Genomic DNA, 18,455 nt, shown 5'->3' with positions numbered 1-18,455 from the left:
GTTCAGAAGGGTGGGAAAAAGAGTGGAAGGGCTATAGTCATAGGGGATTCGATTGTAAGGGGAGTAGATAGGCGGTTCTGTGGTCGAAAACGAGACTCCCGAATGGTATGTTGCCTCCCAGGTGCATGGGTCAGGGATGTCTCAGATCGGCTGCAGAACATTCTGAAGGGGGAGGGTGAACAGCCAGTTGTCGTTGTGCACATAGGCACCAATGATATAGGTAAAAAACGGGATGAGGTCCTACAAGCAGAATTTAGGGAGTTAGGAGCCAAGTTAAAAAGATTGCTACCAGTGCCATGTGCTAGTCAAAGTAGAAATGAAAGAATAGTCAGGATGAATGCGTGGCTTGAGAGATGGTGCAGGAGGGAGGGGTTCAGATTTTTGGAACATTGGGACCGGTTCTGGGGGAGGTGGGACTATTACAAATTGGACGGTCTACACCTGGGCTGGACTGGAACCAATGTCCTTGGGGGTGCTTTTGCTAACGCTGTTGGGGAGGGTTTAAACTAATGTGGCAGGGGGATGGGAATCAAATGAGGAGGTCAGTGGACAGTAAGGAGGTAGTAACTAAAGCCTGTAAGGAACTAGATAATGAAGTCAGCGTGACTAAGGGAAAGAGTAGGCAGGGAGCAGATGATGAACGCAAAGGGACTGGTGGTCTGAGGTGCATTTGTTTTAATGCAAGAAGTGTAGTAGGTAAGGCAGATGAACTTAGGGCCTGGATTAGTACCTGGGAGTATGATGTTATTGCTATTTCTGAGACTTGGTTGAGGGAAGGGCACGATTGGCAACTAAATATCCCAGGATATCGATGCTTCAGGCGGGATAGAGAGGGAGGTAAAAGGGGTGGAGGAGTTGTATTACTGGTCAAAGAGGATATCACAGCTGTGCTGAAGGAGGGCACTATGGAGGACTCGAGCAGTGAGGCAATATGTGCAGAACTCAGAAATAGGAAGGGTGCGGTAACAATGTTGGGGCTGTACTACAGGCCTCCCAACAGCGAGCGTGAGATAGAGGTACAAATATGTAAACAGATTATGGAAAGATGTAGGAGCAACAGGGTGGTGGTGATAGGAGATTTTATTTTTCCCAACATTGACTGGGATTCACTTAGTGTTCGAGGTCTAGATGGAGCAGAATTTGTAAGGAGCATCCAGGAGGGGTTTCTAGAGCAGTATGTAAATAGTCCAACTTGGGGAGGGGCCATACTGGACCTGGTGTTGGGGAATGAGCCCGGCCAGGTGGTTGAAGTTTCAGTAGGGGACTACTTTGGGAATAGTGGTCACAATTCCGTAAGTTTTAGAATACTCATGGACAAAGACGAGAGTGGTCCTAAAGGAAGAGTGGTAAATTGGGGGAAGGCCAAGTATACCAAAATTCGGCAGGAGCTGGGGAATGTAGATTGGGAGCAGCTGTTTGAAGATAAATCCACATTTGATATGTGGGAGGCTTTGAAAGAGAGGTTGATTAGCGTGCAGGAGAGACATGTTCCTGTGAAAATGAGGGATAGAAATGGCAAGATTAGGGAACCATGGATGACAGGTGAAATTGTGAAACTAGCTAAGAGGAAAAAGGAAGCATACATAAGGTCTAGGCAGCTGAAGAAAGACGAAGCTTTGGAAGAATATCGGCCAATCGAAAACGAGGAATTAAGAGGGTTAAAAGGGGTCATGAAATATCTTTAGCAAACAGGGTTCAGGAAAATCCCAAAGCCTTTTATTCATATATAAGGAGCAAGAGGGTAACTAGAGAAAGGATTGGCCCACTCAAGGACAAAGGAGGAAAGTTATACGCGGAGTCAGAGAAAATGGGTGAGATTCTAAATGAGTACTTTGCATCGGTATTCACCGAGGAGAGGGACATGACGGATGTTAAGGTTAGGGACAGATGTTTGATTACTCCAGGTCAAATCGGCATAAGGAGGGAGGAAGTGTTAGGTATTCTAAAAGGCATTAAGGTGGACAAGTCCCCAGGTCCGGATGGGATCTATCCCAGGTTACTGAGGGAAGCGAGAGAGAGAATAGCTGTGGCCTTAACAGATATCTTTGCAGCATCCTTAAACACGGGTGAGGTCCCGGAGGACTGGAGAATTGCTAATGTTGTCCCCTTGTTTAAGAAGGGTAGCAGGGATAATCCAGGTAATTATAGACCGGTGAGCCTGACGTCAGTGGTAGGGAAGCTGCTGGAGAAGATACTGAGGGATAGGATCTATTCCCATTTGGAAGAAAATGGGCTTATCAGTGATAGGCAACATGGTTTTGTGCAGGGAAGGTCATGTCTTACCAACTTAATAGAATTCTTTGAGGAAGTGACAAAGTTGATTGATGAGGGAAGAGCTGTAGATGTCATATACATGCACTTCAGTAAGGCATTTGATAAGGTTCCCCATGGTAGGCTGATGGAGAAAGTGAAGTCGCATGGGGCCCAGGGTGTACTAGCTGGATGGATAAAGAACTGGCTGGGCAACAGGAGACAGAGAGTAGCAGTGGAAGGGAGTTTCTCAAAATGGAGACGTGTGACCAGTGGTGTTCCACAGGGATCCGTGCTGGGACCACTGTTGTTTGTGATATACATAAATGATTTGGAGGAAAGTATAGGTGGTCTGATTAGCAAGTTTGCAGACGACACTAAGATTGGTGGAGTAGCAGATAGTGAAGGGGACTGTCAGAGAATACAGCAGAATATAGATAGATTGGAGAGTTGGGCAGAGAAATGGCAGATGGAGTTCAATCAGGGCAAATGCGAGGTGATGCATTTTGGAAGATCCAATTCAAGAGTGAACTATACAATAAATGGAAATGTCCTGGGGAAAATTGATGTACAGAGAGATTTGGGTGTTCAGGTCCATTGTTCCCTGAAGGTGGCAACGCAGGTCAATAGAGTGGTCAAGAAGGCATACGGCATGCTTTCCTTCATCGGACGGGGTATTGAGTACAAGAGTTGGCAGGTCATGTTACAGTTGTATAAGACTTTGGTTCGGCCACATTTGGAATACTGCGTGCAGTTCTGGTCGCCACATTACCAAAAGGATGTAGATGTTTTGGAGAGGGTGCAGAGGAGGTTCACCAGGATGTTGCCTGGTATGGAGGGTGCTAGCTATGTAGAGAGGTCGAGTAGATTAGGATTATTTTCATTAGAAAGACGGAGGTTGAGGGGGGACCTGATTGAGGTGTACAAAATCATGAGAGGTATAGACAGGGTGGATAGCAAGAAGCTTTTTCCCAGAGTGGGGGATTCAATTACTAGGGGTCACGAGTTCAAAGTGAGAGGGGAAAAGTTTAGGGGGGATATGCGTGGAAAGTTCTTTACGCAGAGAGTGGTGGGTGCCTGGAATGCGTTGCCAGCAGAGGTGGTAGACGCGGGCACGATAGCATCTTTTAAGATGTATCTAGACAGATACATGAATGGGCAGGAAGCAAAGAGATACAGACCCTTAGAAAATAGGCGACATGTTTAGATAGAGGATCTGGATCGGCGCAGGCTTGGAGGGCCGAAGGGCCTGTTCCTGTGCTGTAATTTTCTTTGTTCTTTGTTCTTTGTTTCCCTTCCCCTTTATTCCAGGTGGACTAACACTGCACACAACTGAATATTACCACTGAAGTGTGAAGTCTGAAAGCTCCAGCATTGTGAGTGTTTGTCCAAATGTGGTGAGGTTGTTTCTGCAAAGTTGGATTCCATTGCATTGCACAAAGGATAAAGACAATCCAAAAATTTGACTTTCAACGTTTCAGCTGTAACTCTATATTACAGCAGAAGCATAAAACCTAAAAAGTTCACTGGCCTCTTTGTCAACTGGGGGAGGTTATTGGTTGACACCATCCTAATTTGGAACTACATTCGGTTTCTATGGCAATGCTGTTTTAGTTTTCGTAATCGAAACGTGTTTAATTTTTTTCTGCATCTGTTAGGTAGTTAAGCCCTTTTATTTGCATGGGAAGAAAGATGCTGATTGTTTCAAAAATATTTTTCAGAACCTGTAAGGGCTGCATACGAATAGATGATTGATAACAAATGTTATAGAGTTGATGTTGCAGGTGTACTTTCCTCTTCGACATTTAATTTATGCTTTGGTTCGTGTATGCTGTTCGAAAATCAGAAATAAAAAGTTCAAGAGGAAATTTTTAACCTGGCAGTGACTTCCACTTCTGCGTCACAGCTACTTGGCTCACGACTCACTGTTCCAATGTACAAGAAGTTGGCCTGAGAGAGCTCACACAATGTGAAGGTTAAGTGCCTCCTAATGTCACCATAAAATTGTACAATTACTGAAACCAAAGTTCCGGGATGTTTCTGAGTAAAATAAAAGCAATTGAATCCTTGGTAATAAAATGCTCAATCTTTTCTGCTTGGTTTCGAAGTTTAATTACATCATGAAGATTTAGGAACCAGATGGTAAAAGTGTGCAGTTATGTTTCCCTCGATCCCATCTACTGATTTAAGGCACATTGAAATCCAAGGTAAGGCCCAAGATGTTCTCTATAAATGTCAACCCAGATCAAGATCAAGCACAAGAAAATCTAACATCTTTCACACCACATTTAGCTCTGTCTCCACAAGCACTTCTAAGGAAGTGATAATTCCTTGAATTGAGGTTTGAGAATCTCAAAACCTACTGGGACTAGTAGCTTTCACAGAATCAAACATTTCTGGGGCAGCAATGATTGAGAAAGTGCATAGGTAGCATTGAGATATATCAAAAAGGAATGGGCTCCTTGGGTCGAATGGCTTATTCCTATTTCTACAAATTCTACGTTTTTGTCTATTTCAATCGTCACTGGCAATCAGTCGTGTCCAATCTCAGCAAAGCAATAAACACTGCACCTATTCACAAGAATGCTTCGATCACAGCATGATAACTACAAACCAGTACACAGATGCCAGTTGTGTTAAGGTTTGTGGAAACCAAAATGAATGAAAAAGTGGCACAATATGTCACTCACAAATAACTGTTATCAGGTTGCCAATTTTGAATCAGAGCAAACAGGTGGTTCTTTCATGCTCTAGGTTCAAGAATGAAGCGATTCTGTAGATTCCCAGCAAACACATGGAATTTCCATGGCATTCTCCTGATGTCAGCTAGTGTCAGCTGTGGCTGAGTTGGTCGCACTCTTACCTCCAAACCAGAAGGTTGGGAGTTTCAAGTCGCACTTCAGGACTTGAGCACAAAATGCTAGGCTGGTACTCCAGTGCAGTACTGAGGGAGTGCTACACTGTCAGAGGTGCTATCTTTTGGATGAGATGTTAAACCTCCCCTCTCAGGCAGACATAAAAGATCTCATGGCACTACATCGAAGAGGAGCAGAGGAGTTATCCCTGGTGTCATGGCCAACATTTATTCCTCAATCAACATTACAGATTATCTGATCATTTTCATATTGCTGTTTGTGGGAGTTTGTTGGGCTCAAAATTTGCTGCCTCGTTTCCCACCTTCCAACAGTGGCTGCAATTCAAAAGTACTTCATTGTCTGTAAAGCAGTTCGAGACATGAAAAGCACTATATATAAATGCAAGTCTGGAGTCACAGAGGCCAGACTGGGTTAGAACACCAGGTTTCTTTTACCTAAAGGACATTAGTGAATCAGTTGGGTTTTTAGCAACACTCCAATGGCTTTTTATTTACAGATTTTTTTACACTGAATTCAAATTCTTGAATTGTCATGCTGGGATTATGAACTGCTGTTCTCCAGATTATTAGTCCATTTGTAGTCCAATGACATAAACATTACACCACCATAGCCAATTATCATAGAGCTGTTGTTGCACATATCATAATGTCAGTTATTTATAAAGAGGACAGTGAATGCTGCTTGCTTTCATAAGAAACGTCTATAAACTAGCCCAGGTCGAGTGGGATAAGGAGGTAGCTGGTAGCACATCCTTTATTGTATAACACAAGAAGCAGGGTTATTGAGCAGTTGCTGTTATTCAAAACGGAAATTTAGCAACACTATCTTGTTTTGGCTTCCACTCATCAGGGCTATCTTCAGTTAGAACCATGAATGAAAGTATTTTCTGAATGTAATTTGCAGTGAGCACAATGGGGTCCAATGTTAAATAATTTCGTTGCATCGTCCAATTGTCTAAATCACATTTATTTGTTTAAGCAGAGGGGCCATAAAAAAGCTGGTTTAGATTTTAGAATGAAATTTTGTCAATGGATTTGGAAATTATAAAATCAAGCATTGAAATCCAAAAGGAAAGAGAGCCTATTCAGTGTGCTTCTATAGATAGAGAAGCTCTGTGAGAAAGACCAAGAGTCATCTTTGGAACAAATTAGTTACTCTGTGGTATCCTGCTTTTTCAAGGTGCTTTTTCTAAGCAAAATTATTTCTCAGTGTCACTGTTCAGTATCGGAAGTAGATTCAGACCTTGAGGCAAGTGAGGTTTAAGTGTACCATTGCTTCTTGCCATTGCACAGCAAGATCCAATGATCTTAGGCAGAGTAAAAAACAATTTAAAAAATAACGTTAGAAGAGAGGTGAGGTTCAATAAATAGAAAATCCTCTTCATCATTTTAAATCTTCTATTGTTCCATGATCCTTGTTTCTAAATGCAAGCAAAATATAAAAGCTAGCACCCAGACTCTCAGTTCAGAACAGTAACTTTACAAGCCATTTTAATTTGTATCGCTGGATCAAAAATGGGCAATGTCAAATCAGTGGCCTGTTCTACACTTCATCCAAGAATTGGACAAGATGCAAAATGGGCCTCTGATTCACTATCACCCATTTCTCACCTTCCCCAAAATGTCAATTCCTCTGAATTCCACTTACCCACTTTTTTTTTTACCATATCCCTCAATCACTCCTCTCCCCAGTAGTACATCTGGTTGCGGCTTGAAACCACTTACATTGGCCTGAATTGAACTTTCCCTGAATGGTTCTAGGTTGAACGATTACAGTTGTTACATGAGTAGACTGGAGAAGCAGGGTTTGTTCTCCTTGGAACAGAGTAAGCTAATAGGAGATTTGATAGAGTAGATAAAGAGAAAATATTTCCAGTGGTCAAAGGGTTGATAACGAGATAGCGCAAATTTAAGGTGATCAGCAAAGGAAACAGAGGTAACATGAGAAGAAACCTTTTCAGGCAATGAGTGGTTAGGATTTGGAATGTACCACCTGATGGGGTAGTGGGAACAAATTCAATAGAAATCTTCAAAAGGGAATTGGATAAATACTTGAAAGAGAAAAAAATGCAGCAATATGGGGAAATTGCTGAGGAGTTAGTCTAACTAGATTGCACCTCAAAAGAGTTGGTGCAGTACTCGATGTTAATTGTGTGTCAGTGGTTTGATTATATACAGGTGAAGAGTGTTAATTGGGGTTTAAGTTGAGCACTTATAAACAGACACTCAGCCTGGGAGAGGTTTAGAGTGTTTGTAATCCTTTTATTCTGTACAATAAAGGTGAAGCTCAGTAAATATAAGTTCCAGCATTATTTTTCCATAACAAGCTTTCTGGAATTTAACATGGTAGCAGATGATGGTTGCCTAAAGCTGAAGGTTGGAAAATAGGATTTTGTTTTTGGATAGAAAACTAAAATCTCAATACAGCAGAATACAGCAGAAAGCAAGCGCAAATTGTTAGGTTATGATTACCCTCCAGTGTTTTCAGAGTCTGAATCATATGACCACTGGAAGAATGAAGTGGATGTGTGGACACTGGTTTCATCTCTACCAAAAAGGAAAAAGATATGGCCTTGGCATTGTCACTTCCTACCAAAATTAAAGTCAGAAGTAAAGTATTATGTGAACTGGATGCCCATCAGTTGGATACTGATGAAGGTTGGATCTTCTGTTAGAATTCCTGGACGAAATTTACAAGAAAGATGACCTATTGAATGTGTATGAGGCATGGTCAGACTCTGATAGATTTCGGAAAACAGATGGTTATTCAATGGAGCAATATATTTATTTAACAGACTGTATCAAAGATTGAGGAAATTCAATTTGGAGATCCCTGGTTCAGTGCTAACTTTTAAATTGCTAGATTGTGCTCGGGTGTCTAACTGGGGTTTGGTTCATGGACCAACTGTCTGCGGCCTTAAAATAATTCCTGGGGAAACAGTCATTTCCCACAATCCTGGTAGAACAAGTGGGGCATTCTGCGGTGACACAAAGAATGGAGGACCCAATGTTTACAAGATTTAGAAATAATCCAGGTACTGGAAGCAGGCCTAAGTACAATGGAAGAGTTAAAGACAGGAGGAATGAGAATGAAAGCACCTTTAGCAGGTCTGAATATTACAATGAAAGACAGAGGTGGAACAGCAATCATAGGCGAATGAATCCCAGGAATGCCCAAGGAACATTTAATAGGTGCATCAGATGTGACTCAAAGTATCATTATGAAGTGAACTACCCTAAGCAGAGGGGCGGAGTCTTCGAAATAACACATGACACAGAGCATTCTGAAGCAGAAGAGGAAGATACTGATGGATCTGAATGAATTGTACTGGTCACAAGGAGTTTTAGTCCTGTGATGAATGTGTTGGTTGTGGATTCATTCAACTGTGCGGTACTGAATACTCCTTGTACGTTGACAGTATGTGGAACTGGTTGGTTACAGTGTTATCTGGATTCACTCAGTAGTGAGGATTGACTCAAGGTTAAGGAGTATAAAAGTACTATCAGCTTTAGGTTTGGTGATGACAACACATTGAAGTCACTGAAGAGAGTAGTAAAATAGCTGGGGTAAGCCACTTTATCAGTACTGATGAGATACCTTTACTGTTGAGTAAGCCTTCAATGAAAAAGGAACAGGCACAGCTAAAACTTGATATGGAGCATAATAAGGCCATTGTTTTTGGGAAGCCAGTGAATTTGCAATTCACCCAGTCAGGGTATACCGTTAACAAAACCTGATATTTCTAGTCAGAGTGATCGAGAAGTATTGATGGCATCAGGTGTTAAGAATCAGAAAGATAAAAGGCAAATTGTCTTAAAGTTACACAGACAATTTGCTCACCCTTCTTGTCAGAGATTAAAAGCCCTACTAAAAGTTGCAGGTGTGATTGATGAAGAGTATAAGAGGATAATAGAAGAGATTAGTGAAAAGTGTGGAATCTGTAAAAAGTATTGGAGGACACCATCATGTCCTATTGTCAGCCTTCCTCTGGCACGTGACTTTAACGAGGTAGTTGCCATGGATTTAAAGCTATGGGACAAAGGCAAGAATATTTTCATTCTACATTATATAGACCTAGCAACTAGATTTAGTCTGTCTACAATAATAACTAGTAAAGACAAAAGGGTGATTATGGACAAAATTATGGAGAAATGGATAGGGACTGGACTTGGGGCACCAGCTAAGTTTCTGACTGATAATGGAGGGGAATTTGCCAATGACGAGTTCAGGGATATGTGTGAAAACATGAACATTGCGGTTATGAATACTGCAGCTGAAAGTCCTTTCAGTAATGGGCTTTGTGAAAGGAATCACGCAGTGGTTGGTGAAATGTTACATAAAATCTTAGCTGACCAGCCAAACTGCAAGTTGACAAATGCCCTGGCATAGGCGGTCCATGCGGAGAATTTGCTTCAGATGGTTGGGGGCTATCGTCCCGATCAATTGGTCTATGGGTGGAATCCCAAATTGCCTTCTGTTCTGTGTAACTGTTCTCCTGCTCGAGAAGGTACTACAATTAGTTCCATTTTTTCCGAAACATTTGAATGCGTTACATGCAAGGAGGTGGGCTTTCATCAAGGCTGAGGTCTCTGAGAAAATTCACAGAGCTCTGAGGCATTGTCTAAGGCCATCTGAGGTGGAATTTAGTTCAGGAGATTTGGTCTATTATAAAAGTGAGGGCCATAGGGAATGGAGGGGCCCTGGTAAGGTAATCTGCCGGAATGGTAAGACAGTAGTTATCAAGCATGGAAATCAAACTGTTAAGGTTAATCCTTCACAAGTAATTGGGGTTGATTACAAAATCTCAGAAATGAGCAGCTGATAGAGGGAGAAGAGGCACTTTGTACCTCAAATACTCATGTATTTTGTGATGAAGGTCCTGAAGCACAGGTAGATCAAGAGTTGGATAGTAATGTAACCAATCATGATGCTCAAGAAAGAGCTATTGCATGCAAAGGCCAATTGCCTTGAGTAGGTACTCGGGTGACATATATTCTAGAGGGATCTGGTAAATGGAGGGACGTGACAGCTGTGGAGCATGCAGGAAAATCTACAGGCAAGTTTATATATTGGTTAAATGTTCAAGATGATGACCGCGAAACCAGAGCCATGGACTGGCAGAATGGGGTGAAAGAGTGGAGGGTAAGAAAGCGCAGTGCAAGTTTTGATAGTGGATCAGAAAGTAACTCTTGTGTAAGGAAGCGATCACGTACTGGAGAAAGAGTCTCTGATAAAGTGCGAGAGAGATCTTCTAGTAATAGTCCCGAAAGACATAAAAGTGCTAATAGAGGCCATAGTTTAAGCAGATTCCAGAATGAAACGAAGGCTAGAGAGCAGTCTTGGAATAAAACTAGAAGCAGAAGTCCTCATGATCATGACATTTTAGTGGCTGTCAATAAACTGGAGGATAAACTCAGAAGAGAAGCAAAACATAAGGAATCAGAGAGCTGGAGAGAGTTTGGAGTCTATTCTGAGGTACCAGATAGGGGACAGCCAGCTTTGTCATATAGATGGATTTGTACTGAAAAAGCCCTTCCCAATGGAACAGATAAAGCTAAAGCGAGATTAGTTGCAAAGGATTTTGAAGAGCAACTGGATCATACCGATGTTAGAGTGGACTCTGCTACAGTTGGAAAAGTAATCTTGAAAATCTTTCTGGCTCTTTTGACCACATATTCATGGGAGTGTAGATCCATTGACATAAAAGTCGCATTTCTGCAGGGTGATACTTTTCAAAGAGAAGTGTTTCTGAAACCACCCAATGAGGCAGCAGATGCAGAAGGAAAATTATGGAAACTAAACAAATGCATCTCTGGCCTTAATGATGCTTCCAGGGTGTAGTATTTCTCAGTCAGATCTGTTTTGTTAAAAATTGATTCTGTTCAACTAAGTGTAGATCCTACAATGTTTTATTGGTATCATAAAGGGAAACTTTCAGGAATCTTCATGTTGCATATTGGTGATTTCTAATGGGGTGGCACTGCGGATTTTGAGAAATGTTTTATTAATAAGATTAGGGCAGAATTTAAAATTGGGAGTCAGGCTTGTGCGGCCTTTAAATATATTGGTTTAGATATTAAGCAGAATAAATCTGGAATAAGTTTGAATCAACAATCCTATTTAAAGAGTGTTACTCCCGTCCCGGTTAATCGTGTTGGGTCAACACAGAAAGATGATGATCTATCTAAAGCAGAGATTGAGCAATTGCAAAGCCTGGTGGGTCAATTAAACTAAAATAAAAACAAGAAATACTCAGCAGGTCTGGCAGCATCTATGAAGAGAGAAGCCGAGTTAATGTTTCAGGTCAGTGACCCTTCATCAATTAAACTGGTTGTGCTCTCAGACTAGACCTGATGTGAGTTTTGATGTGCTGGAGTTAAGCACGATGATGAAACATCCGAAAGTTGAGAATGTTTTCAGGGCAAATAAAACTTTGAAAAAACTAAATCTGGAGAAATGTATACTGAAGTTCCCATCCTTAGGTAACCCAAAGAACATGAAGCTAATAATTTTTAGTGATGCTTCACATGCTAATCTTGCTGATGGGTATTCGAGTGCAGCTGGTTTCATAATATTTCTGATGGGTGAAAATGGGAAATGTTGTTCTTTAGCTTGGGAAGCTAAGAAAATAAAATGGGTCATTAAAAGCACTTTAGCTGCAGAAACACTGGGTCTTGTGGAGACAGTGGATATGGGGTTCTATTTTTCAAATATTTTAGCAGAAATTCTGAACAAGGGACATCCTGAAGATAGGATACCCTTTGAATGTTATGTGGATAATCATTCTTTGTGGGACAATGTACACTCTACAAAAAGTGAGAGTGAGAAAAGGGTTGAAACAAATGCTGGTGAGAAAGGAAATCTCCAAACTTAAATGTGTAGATGCAAGTCATCAGTTATCCAATTGTTTCACAAAAAGAAATGCTAGTACAAAGAAATTGTTAGAGGTGCTAGAGGAGGGGCCTCTCACAATGTGAAAAAAGCTTTGTACCCAATATGGAATTTGTTTTGATTTAATTTGAAATATTCTTTGAGCATGTTAATGCGTTGTGCATAAGATGGAATTTATTTTGAAATGTTGTTCGAGCGTGTTAACCTCACTTGTATTGTGAAAGAAAGAAGGGAATCTGTTAATTTTGTGTCAATGGTTTGATTATATGCAGGTAGGTGAAGGGTGTTAATTGGGGTTTTAGTTGAACACTTATAAGCAGACTGGGAGACGTTTTGAGTGAGGAGCTACATGTTTGTAATCCTTTTACTCTGCACAATAAATGTGAAACTGAGTAAATATATGCTCCAGCATTACCTTTCCATAACAATCTTTCTGGAATATAACACTCGATGAGCCAAATGGCTTTCTTCTGTGCTGCACTATTCTATGATTCTAACTTTGTTTTTGTTCCTTCACTTAAAAGTCCTGCTTGACTTTCTAATTTTAACTTGTGGGCCATGGCATTTGAATCCTTCACCACACTGAGCACTTTTCTGGGATCAATTTTGTTGCTCAACTCCTTCAAAAAAGTGTTAGAGAAATATCTTGGGAATTGGATTAAAGGTTGTACAGACGGTGACTTCAAATACTCTACAAAGGGATGTGTACGAGAAACCAAATACTCTTCAAATACTCTACAAAGGGATGTGTACGAGAAACCAAATACTCTTCAAATACTCTACAAAGGGATGTGTAGGAAAAACCATCTAAGAATTGTGTTAAATGTGTCCTCAAAATGGAGTCAGTAATCAGCCTGTACGCTGGGAAAGAAAAGGGCTAATGCTACTTAAACCATGAAGCTTATACAAACAAAGCATTGAAAACACAGGGACAGGAACTAAGCCAACAAGATCACAAGACCAGAAACGATTTATTATGTTGGGAAATGATGATGTTCTGCCTCATCTGGTCCTGTGTGCGGCACCTTTGTTAGTAAAGGCCCATAAAGCTAAGGAATAACCTTGGCATATTCAGATGTCACAGTGTCATTGGTTAGAGGTTATCAGGGGTAACAACAGGGCTGTGTGAGGTGATGGACTCCAAAAGGCCTGAACTCATCTAAGACTCAAATTGATCACATATTGAGGAGGTTTCTTTAGAAATGAAGGATTATATAAAATAATGCTTATGACACTAAAGTCTTCAGTCCTCAGTCAAGTTCTAATTCTCTATGTAGTTCTTGTATTAATCTTTGCAGTAGGTGGTGTAGATTTTTTTTGTCTAGTAGAAGGATGTCCCTGTAACATCTGGAAGTGCATCGCTGTCAAAGAGAGAAAGAGTCTACAGAAGTTAAGATTTTACGACTATACCAGCCAGATAAAGGCAGATATAAGGGTGTCTACAAGATGTATAAATTTCCCTGTGATCAACAGGAGAGTAAATTTAAAGTGAATTTACCGAGGAGCTGAAGATCCAGGAATAGTGGACAACATCTCTACAGGTGCAGAATTTTCACTGTGATTTCTCAAAGCCACACTATTCTCCAGTTCATCCATGCCAGCTCAGAAGGACAGTGCTGATTAAGTTCTGGAAACATTGCTAACTACAAGCAAATAGACTTTAATATAGTCAATAGACTATCTATTGCTGTTAACTTATCTGCTACCTTAGGAGCCTAATCCTAAACTAATCTCACCAATCTATATCACTACCAGACACAGATCACACCAGTAAATTTATAATCAGCAGCAGTTAATGCTTACTGTGACATAACTGAACTGTCTTCTAACCTCTGTTCCTTATTTTGTTAATTAACCCTAACTACTAATATTCTGGATCCTCAACCATTAAGTTTAGTTGCTGCTAACTATGATTCCAATGTTAATAAACAATTGTTTGCAACTTTGTTTTTTTGATTTCTTCTTTGACACTTGGCAAGAAAGGGTTAATTCATTCACTCAGTAGTTTGTGTAGATCCAATGGGAGTTTGGTAGTGGCCGGACAGAGCTGTCAAAAAAGGAATGCATTGTAAACAAAGTGTCAAGTTGAGAATTTGGTGAGAGTGAGAATTCGGTGCAGAGGGGAAACGGGGTGCTGTCTTTTGCCTCCAATGTTTGCAGTGATTTGTATAACCTTGAGGCAGTATTTAGAATTTTGTCCAGTCTTTTAGTGTTTAAAACAAGTTAGTGTGCAAAAAAGAATTACAACAGATCTTAAAAGTAGATATAAATAATCCAGCTTAATATATGACAGAGCAGGATGTGTGTCTGGACTATAGTATATGGGAACCTGTGGGCAGCAAGACTGTCTGCAGTAGATATCTGCATCTCGAATCTCTCCAGCTCAGAGTCAGTCATTTGGAGGGCAGGTTAGAGATACTCTGGCACAGAAGGGAGGGAGAGCAATATCTGGAGAGTTTGTTCCAGACTTCGGTAGCATTTCATAGAGAGGTGCAGGAACAGAACAGGGTTGGTGTGACTGATAGTGTGCAGAGTAAGGGAAAGCCAAGTGAGATAGAGAATAAGGATCCACAGAAACTGATCTTATCAAACAGGCACAATGTACTTGCTAGCTGTGAGGATAAGGATAAAGACTGTTGGAAAGACAACCAGAATATTGACCTTGGCAGCTTGGAGCAGGAAGTTGTCCAAATGGGGGCAGAGAAGGAGAAATGTAATGTAAGGTAGTTGTAGGGGATTCAATAATTAGGTGGACAGATAGCATCCTTTGTAAGCAGGATCAAAGGTCCCACATGATATGTTGCCTGCCTGGTGCCAGAGTGAGGGACATCTCAAACCGACTTGAAAAGATATTGGAGAGGGAAAGAGAGAAGCCAGTCATTGCGATCCATGCTGGGACAACAACCTAGGGAAGAGTATACAAGAGATCCTGTTTGGACAGTGCCAGCAGCTAGGAGCTAAATTAAAGAGCAGGACCTCGAGCATTATAAGCTCCAGATTATTGCCCGAGCCATGTGCAAATTGGCATAGGGCTAAACAGATCCTGGAGGTGAACACATGGCTGAACAAGTGGTGTGGGAAAGAGAGGTTCCATTTCATGGGACGCGGGCACCAGTATTGGGACAGGAAGGAACTTTACTGTTAGGACAGGCTTCACCTGAACCGGCTGGAACCAAGGTCCGAGCAGAAAGGAAAAATAGGACAGTTACATATAATTTAAACTCGTAAGTTGGGGGAGAGCTCAGGCGGGTAAGGTAGTATAAATAATAGTTCAAAAACAAACAAAAGGGAAGAGAGTAGAGTAACAGTCAGTAATTGTGCTTGAGGGACAACAGTGAAAGGGAAAAATAAAACAACAACAACTTATATTTATATAGCGCCTTTAACATAATAAAACGCCCTAGGTCACTTCACAGCAGCATTGTAAAACAAAGTATGACACCAAGTCACAAAAGAAGATATTAGAACAGATGACCAAAAAATTGGTCAAAGAGGTAGGTGTTAAGGAGAAAAGCAAGGTGGAGAGACAGAGAGCTTTAGGGAGGGAATTCCCGAGCTTAGGGCCTTGGCAATTGAAGGCACAGTCACCAATGGTGGAGTGATGAAAATCAGGGATGCACAAAAGGCCAGAATTAGAAGAGTGCAGATATCTCGGAGAGTTGTGGGGCTGGAGGAGATTATAGAGATACGGAGGGGTGAAGCCTTGGAGGGATTTGAAAACAAGGATGAGAATTTTAAAATCAAGATATTGCTTGACCAGGAGCCAATGTAGGTCAGTGGGCACAGGGTGATAAAGGAATGGGACTTGGTGCAAGTTAAGTTTTGGATGACCTCAAGTTTACAGAGAGTAGAATGTGAGAGACCAGCCAGGAGTGCATTGGAATAGTCACGTCTGGATGGAAAAAATGTAAAGTGATTAACCTATGGGAGAGAAATAAGGGGCTTGATTTTATGCAGGAGGCGGGGTTCTCGGTACCTTACCGAAAAGGCGGGGGGAAACCTGCCTCTGCATTTTTTCTGACCCCCAGCGCGATGCTCCAGTCTTTTCGGGTCTAGGTTTAAGGAGGCGGGATCCCCGTCCCTTTAAACACTTAATAGGGACGGGGATCCCACCCCCAAGAGCTGCCAGCCAATCACAGAGCCAACAGCTTAACAGTTCCGAAGAAGGGTCACTGACCCGAAACGTTAACTCTGCTTCTCTTTCCACAGATGCTGCCAGACCTGCTGAGTGAATCCAGCATTTCTTGTTTTTGTTTCAGATTTCCAGCATCCGCAGTATTTTGCTTTTATTTTAGAGCTTAACAGTATTGGTAGCGCCACCGGGAGTGGTGGCCACTGCTGGTACTGCAGAGGTATCAGATCCAGGTCCAGCGCTGGAACCTGGAACACAAGTAGGTGAGGCGGTGGCGGGTCGCCAGGGCCAGTCCGGAAGGCCCTGATGAGTTGGGGTGGGGGGTGGGCGTTCCGTCTGGGAGAGGTGGGTCCCGGGGGTACAGTGATTCCCGGAGGGGGGTGCGGGGGGACCCTCCCAAGCCTGCAGGAAAGGTGCCTCATTTTCCAAGGCATCCTCCCCATGCTGCGGAGGCCTCTCGCTGCTGTAAGATCCCAGTGGTGATGGGAAGAGGCCCTTAATTGGCCATCAATAGGGCCAATTAAGGGCCTCAATTGGCCTCTGGGTGCGAAGGCTGACATCGGACTATCCCACCCCTGGGAAAACTGGGCCCGGACATCCCAGTGTCGGGTTCCATGACGACCGCTGCCACTCTGATTCTCCGCACCCCCACCTGTCATCAGGTGGGAACAAAATCCAGCCCAAGAAATGTGTGAGTAAAACATTAGCTCAGAAGGACAGGTTAGGTTGTACAGCCCAAGTAAGTGTTCTTTATACAAACACACGGAGTTTAAGGAAAAAGTTGAATGCACTGCAGGTACATAACTTGGAGGGTAAGACATGGTAGCCATTACCGAGACATAGCTGCAAGATAGCCAGAACTGGGAACTAAATATACCTGGTTATCAGGTCTGCAGGAGACATAGGGAAAATGGTAGAGGGGGAGGGGTAGCATTAGTGATTAAGGATGAAATCACTTCAGTGATAAGATAGGATATAACGAGAGGTAATGAAGGCTTTATAGGTAGAATTAAGAATTAGAAAAGGATTTGAGACGGTAGTGAGAATTGTGTGTAAGCCCCCTGGCAGCAGCTGTGAAGTGGTAGATTGTCTAAATGCAGAGATTAGACAAGCATGTAGCAAAGGCAGAGTGGTTTTAATGGGGGATTTTAACTTTCATATAAATTGGAACAAGCAGACTAGCACATGTCAGAAACATAGTGAATTTCTTGAGTGTATCTAAGATCGTTTTATTCAGTAACGTATCCCAGAACCAACAAGGGAGCATGACATATTAGATTTAGTAATGAGTAATGAACCAGATTTAGTTAAAATCCTAATGGTGTGTGAAAATGTATCTAATAGCGAACATAATATGATTGAGTTCAATATAGTGTTTGAAAGGGAGAAACGCTAAATAGCTACTAAGATTCTAGTTTGAGGTAAGGTTGACTTCAAAGGATGAGACAGAGACTGACCAAAATAAACTGGGCAAATCTGTTAATAAGTAAAATGACAGAAGATCAGTGGGAGGAGTTGAAACAATAATTTAGCGCAAGAGTTCTACCTGCCAAAAAAACTGCTATGGACGACAAACAAGGTAAGAGACAAGATAAAACTAAAAGAAAAAGCACATAAAAATGCAAATAATAGCACAGATCCTAGCGACTGGGAGAGATACAAAAAACGACAATAGGTGACCAAATATAGAGTAAGAGCTACAAAAAGGGAGTATGAAAAGAAAATTGCAAACAATATCAAAATCAATACAAAATATTTTTAATATTGTATTCATAAAAAGAGGGCAGTCAGGAGCAATGGGGACCCTTTGAAAACTGATAATGGTGATAATGTCAATGAAAATAAGGAGATAGCAGACATGTTGAGTAAATACTTGCAGTCAGTATTTCAGTAGAAGAGGGTAACATGCTGGGCATGCCAAAGATACTAATATTGAATCAGAGATGGGGACACCAAAATTAATGTAAGCAAAACAATAGTAATGAAGAAAATAATGGTACAAAAGAGTGACAAATCCCCAAGACCAGCTGGTTTCCATCCCAGGATTTAAAGGAATTAGGTGAGAACATTGAAAATGCCCTACATATAATCTTCCAAAGTTCTCCCAATTCAGGAACCATTCCTTTAGATTGAAAAATTGCACACAGCACTCTGCTATTTGAGAGAGGTGAGAGAGGAAAACCAGGGAATTATAGACCAATTAGCCGAACATCTGTTTTGGGGAAATTATTACAGGAAAGTGTGCAAAGACATATTGATAGATTTAGTGAATGGGCAAAACTTTGTCAAATGGTGTTCAATGTAGG

Source organism: Heterodontus francisci, chromosome 3, assembly GCF_036365525.1.
Source record: "Heterodontus francisci isolate sHetFra1 chromosome 3, sHetFra1.hap1, whole genome shotgun sequence".
Taxonomy (NCBI): domain Eukaryota; kingdom Metazoa; phylum Chordata; class Chondrichthyes; order Heterodontiformes; family Heterodontidae; genus Heterodontus; species Heterodontus francisci.
The sequence above is the reverse complement of the archived record's forward strand: the minus strand, read 5'-3'. Positions refer to the sequence as shown.